At 39.6% G+C, this 17223-nt stretch overlaps 1 pseudogene across 1 annotated transcript in view; it reads left to right on the top strand.

Moving 5' to 3' along the window:
• The window catches only part of LOC104984375, a 1519-nt pseudogene extending 719 nt beyond the window's left edge, over window positions 1-800 (top strand). Inside the window, exon 3 of the transcript XR_824746.1 lies at window positions 2-800. The product of XR_824746.1 is annotated as a 60S ribosomal protein L8 pseudogene (transcript). The remainder of the gene's footprint in view (window position 1) is intronic.
• Window positions 801-17223: the final 16423 nt, after the last annotated feature.

Raw genomic sequence — 17223 nt, 5'->3', positions numbered from 1 at the left:
CGTGATCCATGGGCAGAGGAAGGGCGCCGGCTCCGTGTTCAGCGCACATGTGAAGCACAGAAAAGGCGCTGCGCGCCTACGCGCCGTGGATTTCGCCGAGCGACACGGATATATCAAGGGCATCGTGAAGGACGTCATCCACGACCCGGGCCGCGGAGCACCCCTTGCCAAAGTGGTTTTCCGGGATCCGTACCGTTTTAAGAAGCGGACAGAGCTGTTCATCGCTGCTGAGGGCATCCACACCGGCCAGTCTGGGTACTGTGGCAAGAAGGCCCAGCTCAACATCGGCAACGTGCTCCCGGTGGGCACCATGCCTGAGGGCACCATCGTGTGTTGTCTGGAGGAGAAGCCTGGTGACCGAGGCAAGCTGGCAAGAGCCTCCGGAAACTATGCCACAGTCATCTCCCACAGCCCTGAGACAAAGAAGACGCGAGTGAAGCTGCCTTCGGGCTCCAAAAAGGTCATCTCCTCTGCCAACAGAGCTGTGGTCGGTGTGGTGGCTGGAGGTGGCCACATTGACAAGCCCATTCTGAAGGCCGGCTGTGCCTACCACAAGTATAAGGCAAAGAGGAACTGCTGGCCACTGGTGCGGGGTGTGGCCATGAACCCTGTCGAGCATCCCTTCGGAGGTGGCAACCACCAGCACATCGGCAAACCCTCTACTATCCGCAGAGATGCCCCTGCTGGCCGGAAAGTGGGTCTCATTGCTGCCCGCCGGACTGGCCGTCTCCGGGGAACCAAGACTGTGCAGGAGAAGGAGAACTAGGGCTGTGGCTCAATAAAACTGGTTTCTTTTCACACACACACACACACAAAAAACTCAACATTCAGAAAACTAAGATCATGGCATCTAGTCCCATCACTTTATGGCAAATAGATGGGGAAACAATGGAAACAGTGAGAGACTTTATTTTTCTGGGCTCCAAAATCACCGCAGATGGTGACTGCAGCCATGAAATTAAAAGACGCTTGCTCCTTGGAAGAAAAGCTATGACCAACCTAGGCCGCATATTAAAAAGCAGAGACATTATTTTGCCGATAAAGGTTTGTCTAGTCAAAGCTATGCCTTTTCCAGTAGTCATATATGGATTTGACAGTTGGACTATAAATAAAGCTGAGTGGTTAGGAACTGATGCTTTTGAACTGTGGTGTTGTAGAAGACTCTTGAGAGTCCCTTGGACTGCAAGGAGATCCAAGGAGTCCATCTTAAGGAAATCAGTCCTGAATATTCATTGGAAGGACTGATGTTGAAGCCGAAACTCCAATACATTGGCCACCTGATATGAAGAGCTGACTCATTTGAAAAGACCTTGATGCTGGTAAAGATTGAGGACAGGAGGAGAAGAGGACAACAGAGGATGAGAAGGCTGAATGGCATAACCAACTCAATGGACATGAGTTTGGATAAACTCCGGGAGTTGGTGATGGACAGGGAGGCCTGGTGTGCTGCAGTCCACGGGGTCACAAAGAGTCAGACACGACTGAGCCACTGAACTGAACTGAACATCTCACTTGTTATTGGGGACTCAATCAGATTTAAAACGAAGAAAAGGGGATGGAATAGATAAGGCAATGAACTCTTATTTCCACTATCCTTCTCTGGGCTCCTTCAAGGTTCTTTTGTACTCCTTCATGCATGCCACATTTGAATCAGCTTCTGCTAAGTCACTTCAGTCGTGTCCGACTCTGTGAGACCCCAGAGACAGCAGCCCACCCGGCTCCACTGTCCCCGGGACTCTCCAGGCAAGAACACTGGAGTGGGTTGCCATTTCCTTCTCCAATGCATGAAAGCAAAAAGTGAAAGTGAAGTCGCTCAGTCGTGTCCGACTCCTAGCGACCCCATGGACCGCAGCCCACCAGGCTCCTCTGTCCATGGGATTTTCCAGGCAAGAGTACTGGAGTGGGGTGCCATTGCCTTCTCCCGAATCAGCTTCTATATTTATGTATTTATATGGCCCTTCATTCAGCTATCCCATGCATGCATACATGCTAAGTTGCTTCAGTCATGTGGGACTTTGCCACCCTACGGACTATAGCTGCTAGGCTCCTCTGTCCATGGGATTCTCCAGGCAAGGGTACTGGAGTGGGTTGCCATGCCCTGATCGAACCCGTGGATCTTACGTCTTCTGCATTGGCACGCAGGTTCTTTACCACTAGTGCCACCTGGGGAGCCCTAAGCTATCCCATAAGTCAATGCTAAATTTTAAGATTCTAGTTGCTTTTTTTGGCAAATGTCTAGCCTGCAGATTTTTAATTAGAGGCTAGAGGGAGATAAAGCACCTTTCAATTTTCCCTTCCACAAAGACCATAGATTGACTTGCAGCTATGTGCATTCTGATTTCAATGACTGTCTAACAAATAGCATATATATGTACTATATATAGTAGTGGACATTTATTAAGTCTATATTTATGTGTTTAATTTTTAGATTACACGTCTGTTATTTAAAATAATCTTAGTAGTATTAAAATAATAGCATACATGCTGTTGTTTTTGAATTTGATAAAAGTTAGCCAAATTTTTCCTAAATCTTCAAAGCAATATGACAAGCTGTTTATAAAATTTATATGGAAATGAAAAGGGACAAGACATGTTCAGATATTTTTGAAGAAGGCAACTGTGGAAAGACTTGATTTACTAGGTGTTCAGTTCAGTTCAGTTCAGTCGCTCAGTCGTGTCCGACTCTTTGCGACCCCATGAATCGCAGCACACCAGGCCTCCCTGTCCATCACCAACTCCCGGAGTTTACCCCGACTCATGTCCATCAAGTCGGTGATCCCGACTTGGATGAGATCCATCCATCTCATCCTCTGTTGTCCCCTTCTCCTCCTGCCCCCAATCCCTCCCAGCATCAGGGTCTTTTCCAATGAGTCAACTCTTCGCATGAGGTGGCCAAGGTATTGGAGTTTCAGCTTCAGCATCAGTCCTTCCAATGAACACCCAGGACTGATCTCCTTTAGGATGGACTGGTTGGATCTCTTTGCAGTCCAAGGGACTCTCAACAGTCTTCTCCAACACCACAGTTCAAAAGCATCAATTCTTCGGTGCTGAGCTTTCTTCACAGTCCAACTCTCACATCCATACATGACCACTGGAAAAAAACATAGCCTTGACAAGACAGACCTTTGTTGGCAAAGTAATGTCTCTGCTTTTGAATATGCTATCTAGGTTGGTCATAACTTTCCTTCCAAGGAGTAAGTGTCTTTTAATTTCATGGCTGCAATCACCATCTGCTAGGTGTTAAAGATTACAAAGTTAAAATAACTATAACAGTGTGGTATTGGCACAGGAATGAATAAAAGGACAAATGAAACAGAATAGAGATCCCAGAAATAATCCAAACATGTATGGATATTTGATATGTGACAGAGGTGGGACTGCAGAGCAGGGAGAGAGGGAAGGGTGTGTGTGTGTGTTAGAGAGAGAAGAGAGAGGGAGAGAGTGGGAGAAGAGACTAACTTCAAAAAGCAGTGTTTATAGAAGAATTATATGATACTAAAGATTTGCTTCAAAATAATCTACAGGAAGGAGAAAAAGATAAGACATGATCGCTTGTTTCATAATTGTTTAAAATGAATATTTAATTTATGAAGGTTTATTATAGTGTTTTCTTTCCTTTTCATATGTTTGAAATCTTTTACAATCAGAACTTAAATAAGGAGATGATCTGAATGTCAGGGTGAGGAGTTCTACAGACCTGCTCTCTAGTGAAACAATCCTCAATGGTAAAAAATTATATATATATTTAAAAGAAAAACATTAAAAATCTCTGTAAATTGTCCTAAGGTCATACAGCAAATGAAATGTTTACTCAAGAAAATCTACTAAACCTCAGTAAGAACAGTCAGAGTGTATGGGACTTGAGTCACAACCCACTCCCCTCTTCACCCCTCTCCAGTTCAGTATAAAGAAATTCACTCTGAGCAGATGTGGCCATGAATCAAGATTCAACTATATACTATTTACAAGGTACTTCTGATTCAAGATACAAAGAAGTTGAAAGTAAAAGTATTAAAAAAGATATGTAAATAAGCATAAGAAAGCTGGAGCAGCTATATTAATATCAGACAAAAGACACTTTAAAATTATTTGCTATTGATAAAGAGTTTTATGATGATTAAAGTGTTAATATATTAGGAAGATGTAATAATTTTAAACATGTATACTTCTAACAACAAAGCCCCAAAATGCATGAAGCAAAACCCGGCAGAATTTAAGGGAGAAATAGTCAATTCAAAAATAATAGTGGGAGAATTCAATATCCCCTTTCTATATGGATAAAACAACTAGATTGAAGGTCAGCATGAAAATAGAAGACTTCATGGACTTTGTAAACCAACTAGTCCTAACACATCTATAGATCAACTCTACCCAACAAAAACAGAAAATACATTCTTCTTAAGTACACATAGAACATTCTCCAGAACAGATATCTGCTAGGCCTTAATACAAACTCAATAAAATTAAAATGATTGAAATCTCACAAAGTATGTTTTCTAACCACAGTGGAATGAAAATAGATATCAATATAGAAAGAAATTTGGGATACTAAAAATTATGTGAAAATTAACAGTGTACTCCTATATTACCAGTAAAAGAGGAAATCACAAGAAAAACTAGAAAATACTTTGAAGGATCTCCCTGGTGGTCCAGTGTTTAAGACTCTGCGCTTCTATTGCAGGGGGCATGGGTTTGATCTCTGTTTGAGAGACTAAGACCCCACAAGCTAGAAATAATACCCAATTCAGTAGCAATGAGCATGTTTTGTACCCTAGATTTTCATCTCCAAATTTCTCAGTAAAAAGAATTAGAGATCCTTAGAAACTGGCCAATTCTTGATCTGGAGAAGAAAATATTAATAAAAGAAGCCTGGAATAGCTTATCGTTCCAGAAAGCAAGAAAGCTATCAAAGATTAATATGACTATTTCAAAAGGAATCAAGAGTCAAATTGAGAAGTCTCCCACTGAAAATATGTGACAACTTGAGCACAAATAAAATTAATAACTAAAATGAATTGAGATACATCAACCATTTTTTTCCCATTGAATTCATGGTGTCCTTGGACTTCCCTGGTGGCTCAGAAGGTAAAGAATCCATCTGCAATGCAGAAGACCCAGATTCAGTCCCTGGGTTGGGAAGATTCCCTGGAGGAAGAAATGGCAACCCACTCCAGTATTCTTGCCTGGAGAATTCCATGGACAGAGGAGCCTGGCGGGCTACAGTCCATGGGGTCGCAAAGAGTTGGACATAATTGAGCGACTAACATTTTCACTTTCATTTTCATGATGTGCTTATAGTAAAACAAAAAAGAAAACATATTTTTCACTATTGGAGGTTACTAAGGAAGTAACTCATTTTGAAAATTGTTAAATTAAGGGAAAGAATCAAATATTTATCCTATTTATGAACTCTAAGATAGTTAATTAGTTGATGATGATAAGTTTCTCTAAACAGAATTTTTCCAATAAATAAGAAAACGGAGTGAGAGAGTTAAAATATCACTTTTTTGGTAACCTTTATGAATGAGTGGAAGTGAAAGTCGCTCAGTCGTGTCTGACTCTTTGCCAGCCCATGAACTCTACAGTCCATGGGATTCTCCAGGCCAGAATACTGGAGTGGTTAGCCTTTCCCTTCTCCAGGAGATCTTCCTGACTCAGGGGGATTCTTTACCAACTGAGCTATCAGGGAAGCCCTTTATGAATGAATAGATCCTGGTAATTATTGTTCAGTGGTGACTACCATCACATCAGAAAGGACACCAGATAATATGTGTCTCCTGATGTGTTTATATCATCTGTGAAGTATTCTTGCTAAAAAAAGAGAAAGAAACCAGAATCAAATCACATCTTTAGAGTGAGCTACCGACTTAAGGGAAATGCAGTGAAGAGAAACAGGGAAACTTGTTAAACGAAACTACAAGGGTTCTAGTAACAAAACCCAGCCTGTGGGACAAACAACTCAGTTTCTTCAACAAATAAATTGCAGGAGGGGAAATGAAAGCGATAGGCAGAGGATAGCAAAAGAAGAAAGTGAAGGATCTATGGATTAAAAGAGTTTTAAGACTCTTACTTTACACCAAATACAAAGATTAACTAAAAGTGGGTGAAAGACCTAAATGTAAGAGCTAAAACTATAAAAACTCTTAAAGGAAAACATAGGGGGAAAGCTTCATGACCTTGAATTTGGCAATGGTTTGTTGGATATGATACCAAAAGCACAGACAACAAAAGTGAAAGTAAACTGGAATACATCAACATTTTAAACTTCTACAACATCAAAGTGAAAGTCACTCAGTCGTGTCTGACTCTTTGCGAACCCACGGACTATACAGTCCATGGAATTCTCCAGGCCAGAATCCTGGAGTGGGTAGCCTTTCCCTTCTCCAAGGGATCTTCCCAACCCAGGGATTGAACTCAGGTCTCCTGCATTGCAGGTGGATTCTTTACCAGCTGAGCCACCAGGGAAGCCATCAAAAGACACAATTAAATTGAAAATTTAACGTATGCAATGGAGGAAAATATTTGCAAATCGTGTATCTGAAAAGGGATTAATATTTAGAATATATAAAGAACTCCTACAACTTAACCACAAAAAACAAACTATTTTAAAAATGGGCAAAGGACTTGAATAGATATTTCTTCAAAGAAGATGTACAAAAGGCCAAAAAGCAAGTGAAAGGATGCTTACAATTAGTTATTATGGAAGTACTGATCAAAACCACAATGGGTTACCACTTCATGCCCATTAGGATGGCTACAGTCTAAAAAAAAAAAAAAAAGAAAATCAGAAGATAACAAGAGTTGGCAAAGATGTAGAGAACTTGGAACCCTTGTGCGTCATTGCTGGAATGTAAAGTGATGCGGCCCCTAAGGAAAATGGTATGGTGGTCCCTGAAAAGAAAAAAAAGTAGAATTACCATAAGATCCAATAATTCCTTTTCTGGGTATATATCCAAAAGAATTTAAAGCAAGGTCTGGAAGATATTTGCCCACCCGTGTTCATGGAAGCATTATTCACAATAGCAAAGAGGTGGAAGCAACCCTAGTGTTCATCAACAGATGAACAGATAGATGAAATGTGGTATATGCATACAATAGAATGGTATTGAGCCTTGAAAAGGAATAAAATTCTGATACATACCACAACATGGATGAACCTTGTGACCATTATATTAAGTGCAATAAGCCATCCACAAAAAGACAAATGTTGTATGATTGCACTTATTTGAGATACCTAGAGTAGTTGAATTCATAGAGACAGAAAGTAGAATGGTGGTTGCCAACCAAGGGAATAGGGAGTGGGGAGTGCTGGTGTAATGAACGTAGAGTTTCAGTTATGCAAGATGAAAAGAGTTCTGGAGATGGATGGTGATGATGGTGGTATAACAAGATGAATACACTAATACTACAGAACTGCACATTTAAAAATGGTTAAGATGGTAAATTTTATGTTTTGTGTATTTTACCACAATTAAAATTTTTAAATTTTAATTTAAAAAATATTTAAGAAACAGCCAACTGCAATGTATGGATCTTACTTGGATTCTGTTCCATACATATGAACTTAAAACAAAGGAGGAGGGATTCCCTGGTGGTCCAATGGTTAGCACTCAGCTCTTTCACTACTGGGGTCCCAGGTTCCATCCCTGGTTGGGGAACTAAGATCTCACAAATATAATGGGGAAAAAAGTAATGAAAAAGATCTCACAAGCTGTGCAGCCAAAAAAAGAAAAAAATTTCAATAGTAACTGTATATTTAATGAATTTTTATTATCCAATTTTTAGATGAGATATAGTATTATGATTGCTTTTTAAAAAAAGAGTTCCTGTCTTGTAGAGATAGGTGCTAACATATTTATGGATAAAATAATTTGATGTCTGGAATATGCTTTAATACAGTGAAGGCAAGGGAATAGCTGGGGACAAAATAGATCAGCTAAGAGTCGATAATTGTTGAAGTTAGTTGATAGGTACATCAGTGTTCCTTCTCCCCCATTATGTATTTTTTTTTAAATACTTATTTGAGTTGAATGTTGGTGGTAGTTGATATTATTCTTTACTACTGGATATACATATAGGAAGGATACTACATTTATGCCAATTTATTCTCAGCCTTACAATGACAGGCTTGTTTTCAATCTCGTCTAGCAAATCTGTTCCCTTCTGTCAAATGCTGTGGAACTAAATAGTTCCCCACATTCCAATTTCTTAGAAGCCAGAATAAATAGCTATATACCACATGGCACCACCAGTCCCTGTTCACAGTCTAGAAATATCATTAGAAAATGGGGAAGTAACGCACGTCTGTCAGCTGACGGTACCATGTGAGCCACAGTGTCAAAAACCTGTGGACTGATCATTGCCCTACACACAGGACAGCGCTGGAGACGCCAAGACTGATTTTCAGGTTAAATTTATCCATGAAGGAAACAGAGAGGCGATGTTTATACAAAATGGTAGGAAACTGGATATGAAACACATCATCTAGCTGCTTCAAACCATTGTCCCAAGAGCTTGTTATTGAGTGAACAATTAGTTATTTCCTGCCATTTATTTTTAACTTTCATGTTTGCATTTTAAAGTATAGCATAATAAAATATTTTTGCTTCAGTTTTCCCTAATGAGTTTTACATTTTTATATTTTTCTATATTTCAGTATTTCTAGAATATGATACATAATATTACAAACAAACTTATATTCTTCTACTTTTATTTGGGAATTAAAATGGCTGTAAAAGGCACATTTATTTAAACTTTTCCTGCAGAGGATTAAAGAAACTAGAAAAAAAAATATAATCATAGCCTTATTTAAATATGTTTTATCTCCCTGTCTGAAGTCCTTCTTTGTATCCTGGTCCTCAGCTTACACAATAGTAGGAAGCCATTCTTGGCACATGTTTTTGCAACTGTAGGACACTTCAGAATCCGGTAAAACCAGTGCCCACCCCAAGTGTAAGGAAAAGATTGTTCAAGCATTTCCTTCAGTTCATAGAGGGAAAAATTTTCAAAATGGGTTAAACTCACATAATGGTGATCGACCATTTTGCCTTTTTGCATTTCTTTTTCTTGGGTATGGTCTTGATCACTGCCAAAGATCTGAGTTCAAATCATGACTTGATATCAAAGCAGTTGAGACTGTTTGCCAAGTCCAAGCTTGCTCTACTTGCCCCACACAGGCCAGTAACATCCAAGAGACAAGGTGCTGAGGCACGGAATATGAGTTTATTCAGAAAGCTAGCTGACTGAGAAGATGGTAGACTAGTGGTCTCAAAATAACCATCTTATCAGGGTCTGGATGCCAGCATCCTTCCTAGAACAGAGAGGGGGAGAGGTGAGGTAAAGTAGAAAGGGGCATTAATCTTACAAATATCTCCTGAAATGGCTAGTCTTGGGGAGGGGATGTGTTAATTTTGTCCTTCCTGTAGCCACCTAGAAGTGGACAGGGTCCTGAACAAAGGCATTTTGGTTTAACATTCAGATAGAGAAGCAGGGTTCCCTGAGGCAGGCCTTCATGTATTGATGATGTCCTTTTAGTAAACAAAAGCAAGGAGAAGCAAAGGTTAAAGTAAAAGAAACAGATTCAACAAGGAGTCAGTTCTTCCCTGTAACAGAGTGACCCGAGGAAAGTCACTGAACCCATTGCGGCTTTAGCCTCTTTGTTATATATTAAGAATGTTCCAGAAGATCAGCTTTAAAATACCATCCAGTTCTAAAATTCTGTGCTTTGAATTAAACCATGCAACAGGTTATATATTATATATGACAAGATTTATAGATGACCCCAAACCCAGTCTCCCCCATCACAGATTTTTATCCACTTTTCCATTCTTTTCACCTACTTTAAGTTAAAGACTATCATGAGAAAAGATGAGTGTTACTCACTCAGTCGTGTCCAACTCTTTGCGACCCCATGGACTGGGGCTTGCCAGGCTCTTCTGTCCATGGCATTCTTCAGGCAAGAATACTGGAGTGGGTTGCCATTTCCTTCTCCAAAAGATCTTCCCAACCCAGGGATCAAACCCAGATCTCCAGCATTGCAGGCAGACTCTTTACCATCTAAGCTACCAGGGAAGCTCAAGAAAAGCAAGAAATAATAAAGATGAAGAACACAGAAAACATGTAAAACTTTTTTCTAATCTCTGAGAAATGGAAAACTTTCTGCACTTTGTTTCTGTATGCCTAAATGGGTTTGCCTTACTAAAGATCAGATAAAATCTCTCAAACATGTTAAGCAATGATTATATTTTATTGTGCCCATCAAGTACATATTTAACTGACTAGATAGAATGGCCCTGTTTGATATCAGTATCACAAAATTGAGGAAGGAAATGAATGTTTGGACTTTGGATTTGAATCAGAAGACTTCAAGAGTCTGGGCTCAGAGTTAAAGACTCCAGGAAGCCTGAGTGTCAATCTCCTCTTTAGTTAAATGGGAGTATAACATTAACACCTCTCTTCACAAGGTCATTGTGACAATAAGTAAAAAATAATGTAGAGAACACCAGCTGAGAGCGGACAGGAGTACCTGATCAGAGGAAAAGAATATAATGAACCACGCAAAACTCGGTAGCACGAAGGAACTCGGGGGAGAAATAGGAGTGTTAATAGGACTTGACCTGCTCTCAGTGGGTCAGAGAACTGAAGCAGGGGTCGGATTCCCACATTGGGGCAATCACTTGAGTCAGAGGAGAAACATTTAAGGCTGAGTGAAACAGCTGATCTGTGGCAGCCTAAACAGAATGAGAATCAGGCAGTCCTTGCCACAGCCATACCTACCCCGGACAGGGACGCAGAGTTTGGGGATTGTGGAGCCATCCCAGGGCGAGGGCTGTTGTTGACTGTGGAGAGACGGATCAAAAGGAAGTGAGGGAGGAGACTGTGGTGGGAAATGCCTGTGGAGGAAAGCTGTGCAGCCATGGAAGCAAAGCGATACTGCTGAGTCACGCGTAAGGGGTGGAGCCATCACCATAGCCTCTCTCTCCCCACAGCCAGTATCAGCAGCTGAACAAGAAAGGCTGGCCCATCAAACGCCTGATGCACTGAACTACAGAGTAGGACCCCAGCCAGGGGGTGCCCTCTGTGTGCCTGACTTGCTGAACAATAGAGAAGGACCCCAGGCAAGGGAGCCCTCTAAGTACCTGAACAGGTGGAGCACAGAAAAAGACTGAGGAAAGAAGCCTTCTGATTGCCAACTACAAGAGGCTTGAAAAAAGACTCTGATAGGGCCATAACTCCTGCGGCGGAGGCAGTCCATGTCCCTGCACACTTGGCGCCACCAGGGTCCACGCAAGTCAAGCAGATGCCCCACCTTCATGCTCAATTCTCACTGGGGCAGAGCTGCCACAGGCAAAAACAGTCTTGGATCTATGCGCACAGGGTCACTTCGGTAGTGTCTGACTCTTTGCAACCCTGTAGACTGTGGCCTGCCGGGCTTCTCTGTCAGGGAGGGGTTCTCCAGGCAAGAATACTGAAGCGTATTGGCCAATACGGGTTGCCATACCCTTCTAGAGCACCCTTCTTCTGCTGCCCTGGCCACCAACTCCCGTGAGTATCTGGTGCTGCCAGAACCCCTGCAACCTAAGCAGCTGCACCACCTCCACACCTGGCCCTCACAGGGGCAAACCCCAGTGGACAGCCCATATCCAGAGGTGGAAATAAAACCACAATTGAAACCCAGGAGCAGTGTGGCTAAGGAAGAAGACCCAAAACCTTCCCACCAGCTGTACAAGCTGCAGATTAAATCCACATGATCAACTAGGCAGACTCTGTGTCTATAGAATATATAAAATGTCATTGAAAGCTCCCACAAAAGAAAATGCACTAGTTCTGATAGCTGTGGACATTGGAGGCAAGAACACATAGGAGTAGGAACAGATAAGAATCTGAGCTGCCCCCACAGAAGGTCCAGAGATGGGCGCAGTGTTGGCGGTCACCCTAGGGAAGGGAGGTGGACTGTGACTCCCGGTGAGGGAGATTCTGACAGCAGTGACTCCAGAAAAACACTTATTATTCTTATGTTTTGACTTGTTCTGTAGATTCTTCTGAATTTTTTTTCCTTTTTTTTCTTTTTTTTACCCCCTCTGTTGTAGTTGTTGATTTTATTGGAACTATGAAATCTAATTAAGCTTTTGAGCTTTTTTATTTCAGTCACCTTTTTTATTGTTGTTATAAACCTCTGCCTCTACGTTGAGCTTTTGCAGCTCTGTGGAGGTTTTTTTTTCTTTCTTTCTTTTAGTTTTAATTTTTTAAACCTATTACTATTTTTTCCACATTTATCCCTTTGTTTGTTTTTCCTACTGTTCTTTTCCCCTTGCAGTTAATCTAATATATATAAATCTTCTTTATCTACCTCTATGTAACTTTGCATATCTATGCTTTCTTTCTTTCCTTTCCTCTCAACGTATTAGTTTTATTTTCATTGCTTTACTCCCCACTTGGCACCTTGCTTTAGTTTTGTTTTCCAGTTTGTGCTTAGTTAGTTTTGTTCTAGTAGATATAATTTTTGGTTTCCTTTGTTTGCCGGGTCGATCTATAGTACTTTATTTTTGTTGGACTGTTTTGATTTTGCTTATGGGTGTATATGTATATGTGTATATTCAGTCACACTTTTTATTGTTGCTATAAACCTCTGCCTCTACATTGGGCTTTCACAGTTCTGTGGAGTTTTCCTTTTCTTTCCTTTTTTCTTTCTTCTTCCATCTTTTTTTCCCCTCTTTTTGATAATTTAAATTGAAAAATTTTTTAAACCTAGTATACTTTTCCTACATTTATTCCTTTGTTTGCCTTTCCTATTGTTATTTTCCCCTTGCAGTTAATCTTTAATGTATGTAAATCTTCTTCATCTACCTCTGTTTAACTTTGCATATCTATTCTTTCTTTTCTTTCCTCTCAACATATTTGTTAGTTTTGTTTTCATTGCTTTATTCTCCACTTGGCACCTTGCTTTAGTTTTGTTTTCCACTTTGTGCTTTAGTTTTGTTCATAACTGGTAAAAATATAATTTTTTATTTACTTTGTTGGCTGAATCAATCTACTGTACTTTATTTTTGTTGCACTGTTTTTACTTTGCTCATGGGTGTATATGTATATACATTACATATGTATATGTAGTGTATTTTCCATTATTTTAAACTTGCCTGATTTTCTAAGTGCCATTTGTCTTAGGTTCATCTTTGGCTTCTCGTTTTTGGATATTTGTTTTAATCTCACTTAATGCCAAGCCAGGCTTCAGAAATACGTGAACCGTGAACTTCCAGATGTTCAAGCTGGTTTTAGAAAAGGCAGAGGAACCAGACATCAAATTGCTAACATCCGCTGGATCATCGAAAAAGCAAGAGAGTTCCAGAAAAACATCTATTTCTGCTTTATTGACTATGCCAAAGCCTTTGACTGTGTGGATCACCAAAAACTGTGGGAAATTCTGAAAGAGATGGGAATACCAGACCACCTGACCTGCCTCTTGAGAAACCTATATGCAGGTCAGGAAGCAACAGTTAGAACTGGACATGGAACAACAGACTGGTTCCAAATAGGAAAAGGAGTGCATCAAGGCTGTATATTGTCACCCTGCTTATTTAAGTTCTATGCAGAGTACATCATGAGAAATGCTGGACTGGAGGAAGCACAAGCTGGAATCAAGATTGCCAGGAGAAATATCAATAACCTCAGATATGCAGATGACACCACCCTTATGCAGAAAGCGAAGAGGAACTAAAGAGCCTCTTGATGAAAGTGAAAGAGGAGAGTGAAAAAGTTGGCTTAAAGCTCAACATTCAGAAAACGAAGATCATGGCATCTGGTCCCATCACTTCATGGCAAAGAGATGGGGAAACAGTGGACACAGTGGCTGACTTTATTTTTCTGGGCTCCAATATCACTGCAGATGGTGATTGCAGCCATAAAATTAAAAGACGCTTGCTCCTTGGAAGGAAAGTTATGACCAATCTGCTGCTGCTGCTGCTGCTAAGTCGCTTCAGTCGTGTCTGACTCTGTGCGACCCCATGGACTGTAGCCCACCAGGCTCCTCCGTCCATGGGATTTTCCAGGCAAGAGTACTGGAGTGGGGTGCCATTGCCTTCTCCAGAACTAACCCTAGGGAGTATCGAATAGTGAGAACTCACACAAAGGAAACCACTGTAATACAACACCTGGCATCACCCAACCACCAGTAGCACCCCATGCAGGACGCCTCATCTAAACAACAAACAAAACAAAAATACAAACCAAATCACCAGCATACAGGATTACCACCTCACTCAATCTTGTCCATTAGAGAAAAAACAAACAAACAAACAAAAACTCAGCACAAATCTCACCCTATACGAAGCTTACAGAAACCACTGGACCAACCTTAGGAGGGCAAAAGTCAAAAGGAAGAAAGAATTCAACCTTGAAGCCTGGGAAAAAGAAACCTCAAACATAAGTTAAAAAAAAAAAAAAAGGCAGAGAAATACTACACAAATGAAGGAACAAACTAGAAACAGAGAAGTCCAAATAAATGAAGAGGAAATAGGGAAACTACCTGAAAAAGAATTCAGAATAATGATACTAAAGATGATCAAAAACCTTGAAAACAAAATGCAGAAAATGAAAAATCAATTAACAAAGACCTATAAGAATTAAAGAATAAACATATAGAGACAACACAATTACTGAAATTAAAAATACTCTAGAAGGAATCAATAGCAGAATATCTGAAGCAGAAGAATGAATCAGTGAGCTGGAAGATAAAATGGTGTAAATAACTGCTGAAGAGCAGAATAAAGTAAAAAGAATGAAAAGAACTGAAGATAGTCTCAGAGACCACTGGGACAAAATCAGATGCACCAACATTCGAATTACTGGGGTCCCAGAACAAGAGGAGAGAAAGAAAGCATATCTGAAAATTTTTGAAGAGATTATAGTTGAAAATTTCCCCAACATGAAAAAGGAAATAGTTGATCAAGTCCAAGAGGTGCAAAGACTCCCATACAGGATAAACCCAAGGAGAAACATACCAAGACGCATACTAATCAAACTAACGAAGACTAAACACAAAGAAGGAAAATTAAAAGCAGCAAGGGAGAAGCAGCAAGTAGCATACGAGGGAAACCCCATGTGCTTAACAGCTGATCTTTCAGCAGAAACTCTGCTGGCCAGAGAGAATGGCAGGATATATTTAAAGTACTGCATGGGAAAAATCTACAACCAAGGTTACAGTACCCAGCAAGGATCTCATTCAAAATTGATGGAGAAATTAAAAGCTTTTCAGACAAGCAAAAGTTAAGAGAATTCAGTACCACAAACCAGCTTTACAACAAATGTTAAAAGGACTTATATAGTCAAGAAATACAACAGAAGAAAAAAGATCTATATAATCAACCCCAAACAATTAAGAAAATGGCAATAGGAACAGATATATCAATAATTACTTTAAATGTAAGTGGATTAAATGCTCCAACCAAAAGACACAGACTGGCTGAATGGGTACAAAAACAAGACCCATATATATGCTGTCTACAAGAAACCCACTTCAGACCTCAAGACACATATAGACTGAAAGTGAGAGGATGGAAAAACATATTCCATGAAAATGGGAAGCAAAAGAAAGCTGGAGTAGCAACCCTCAGATCAGACAAAATAGACCTTAAAATAAAGAAGATTACAAGAGATAAGGAAGGACCCTACATAATGATCAAGGGATCAATCCAAGAAGAAGACATGACAATTGTAAATATCTATGCACCCAACTCAGGAGCACCTCAATACATAAAACAAACACTTACACATAAAAGGAAAAATTGAGAGTAACACAATAACAGTAGGAGACTTTAACACCCCACTCACACCAATGGACAGATCATCAAAACAGAAAATTAATAAGAAAACACAAGTCTTAAATGATACATTAGATGAGATGGATCTCATTGTTTTCTTCAGGGCATTCCATCCAAATGCAGAAGAATACATCTTCTTCTCAAATGCACATGAAACATTCTCCAGGATAGACCGTATCTTGGGTCATAGATCAAACCTCAGTAAATTTAAGAAAATTGAAATCATATCAAGCATCTTCTCCAACCACAACACTATGAGACTAGATATCAATTACAAGAAAAAATCTGTAAGAATCACAAACACATGGAGATTAAACAACACGTTTCTAAATAACCAACAGGTTACTGAAGAAATCAAAAGGGAAATAAAAAAAAATTCTAGAAACAAGTGACACTGAGAACACGACAACTCAAAAAAAAAAAAATCTATGGGCTGCAACCAAAGCAGTCGTAAGAGGGAAGTTTATAGCAATACAATCCTACCTCAAGAAACAAGAAAAACATCAAATAGACAACCCAACTTTATACCTAAAACAACCGGGAAAAAAAAAAAAACAAAACCAAAACTGATAGAAGGAAAGAAATCATAAAGATCTGAGCAGAATTAAATGAAAAAGAAATGAAAGAAACAATAGTAAAGATTAATAATACTAAAAAAGTGGTTCTTTGAGAAGATAAACAAAATTGACAAACCTTTGGCCAGACTCATCAGGAAAAAAAGAGAGAAGAATGAAATCAGCAAAATTAGAAATGAAAAAGGAGAGGTTACAACAGACAATGCAGAAATATAAAGGATTATTAGAGACTATTATGAACAACCATATGGCAATAAAATGGATAACCTGGAAGAATTGGACAGATTCTTAGAAAAGTTCAATCTTCCAAGACTGAACCAGGAAGAAACAGAAATTATGAACAACCCAGTTACAAGCACTGAAATTGAAGCTATGATCAAAAATCTCCCAAAAACAAAAGCCCAGGACCAGACGACTTCACGGGAGAATTCTATCAAACATTTAGAGAAGAGCTAATGCCTATCCTTCTAAAACTCTTTCAAAAAAATTGCAGAGGAAGGAACACTTCTAAACTCATTCTATGAGGCCACCATCACCCTGATACCAAAACCAAAGACAACACACAAAAAAGAAAACTACAGCCCAGTATCACTGATGAACATAGACACAAAAATCTTCAACAAAATTTTAGCAAACAGAATTCAGCAACACATCAAAAAGCTCATACACCATGATCAAGTTGGGTTTATTCCAGTAATGCAAGGATTGTTCAGTATATGCAAATAAATCAATGTGATACACCATATCAACAAATTAAAAAATAAAAACCATATGATCATCTCCATAGATGCAGAAAAAGCCTTTGACAAAATTCAGCACCCATTTATGATTAA

Source organism: Bison bison, unplaced genomic scaffold (genome assembly GCF_000754665.1).
Source record: "Bison bison bison isolate TAMUID 2011002044 unplaced genomic scaffold, Bison_UMD1.0 scf7180017863994, whole genome shotgun sequence".
Lineage (NCBI taxonomy): Eukaryota > Metazoa > Chordata > Mammalia > Artiodactyla > Bovidae > Bison > Bison bison.
This window is presented reverse-complemented; position numbering and strand designations above follow the sequence as displayed.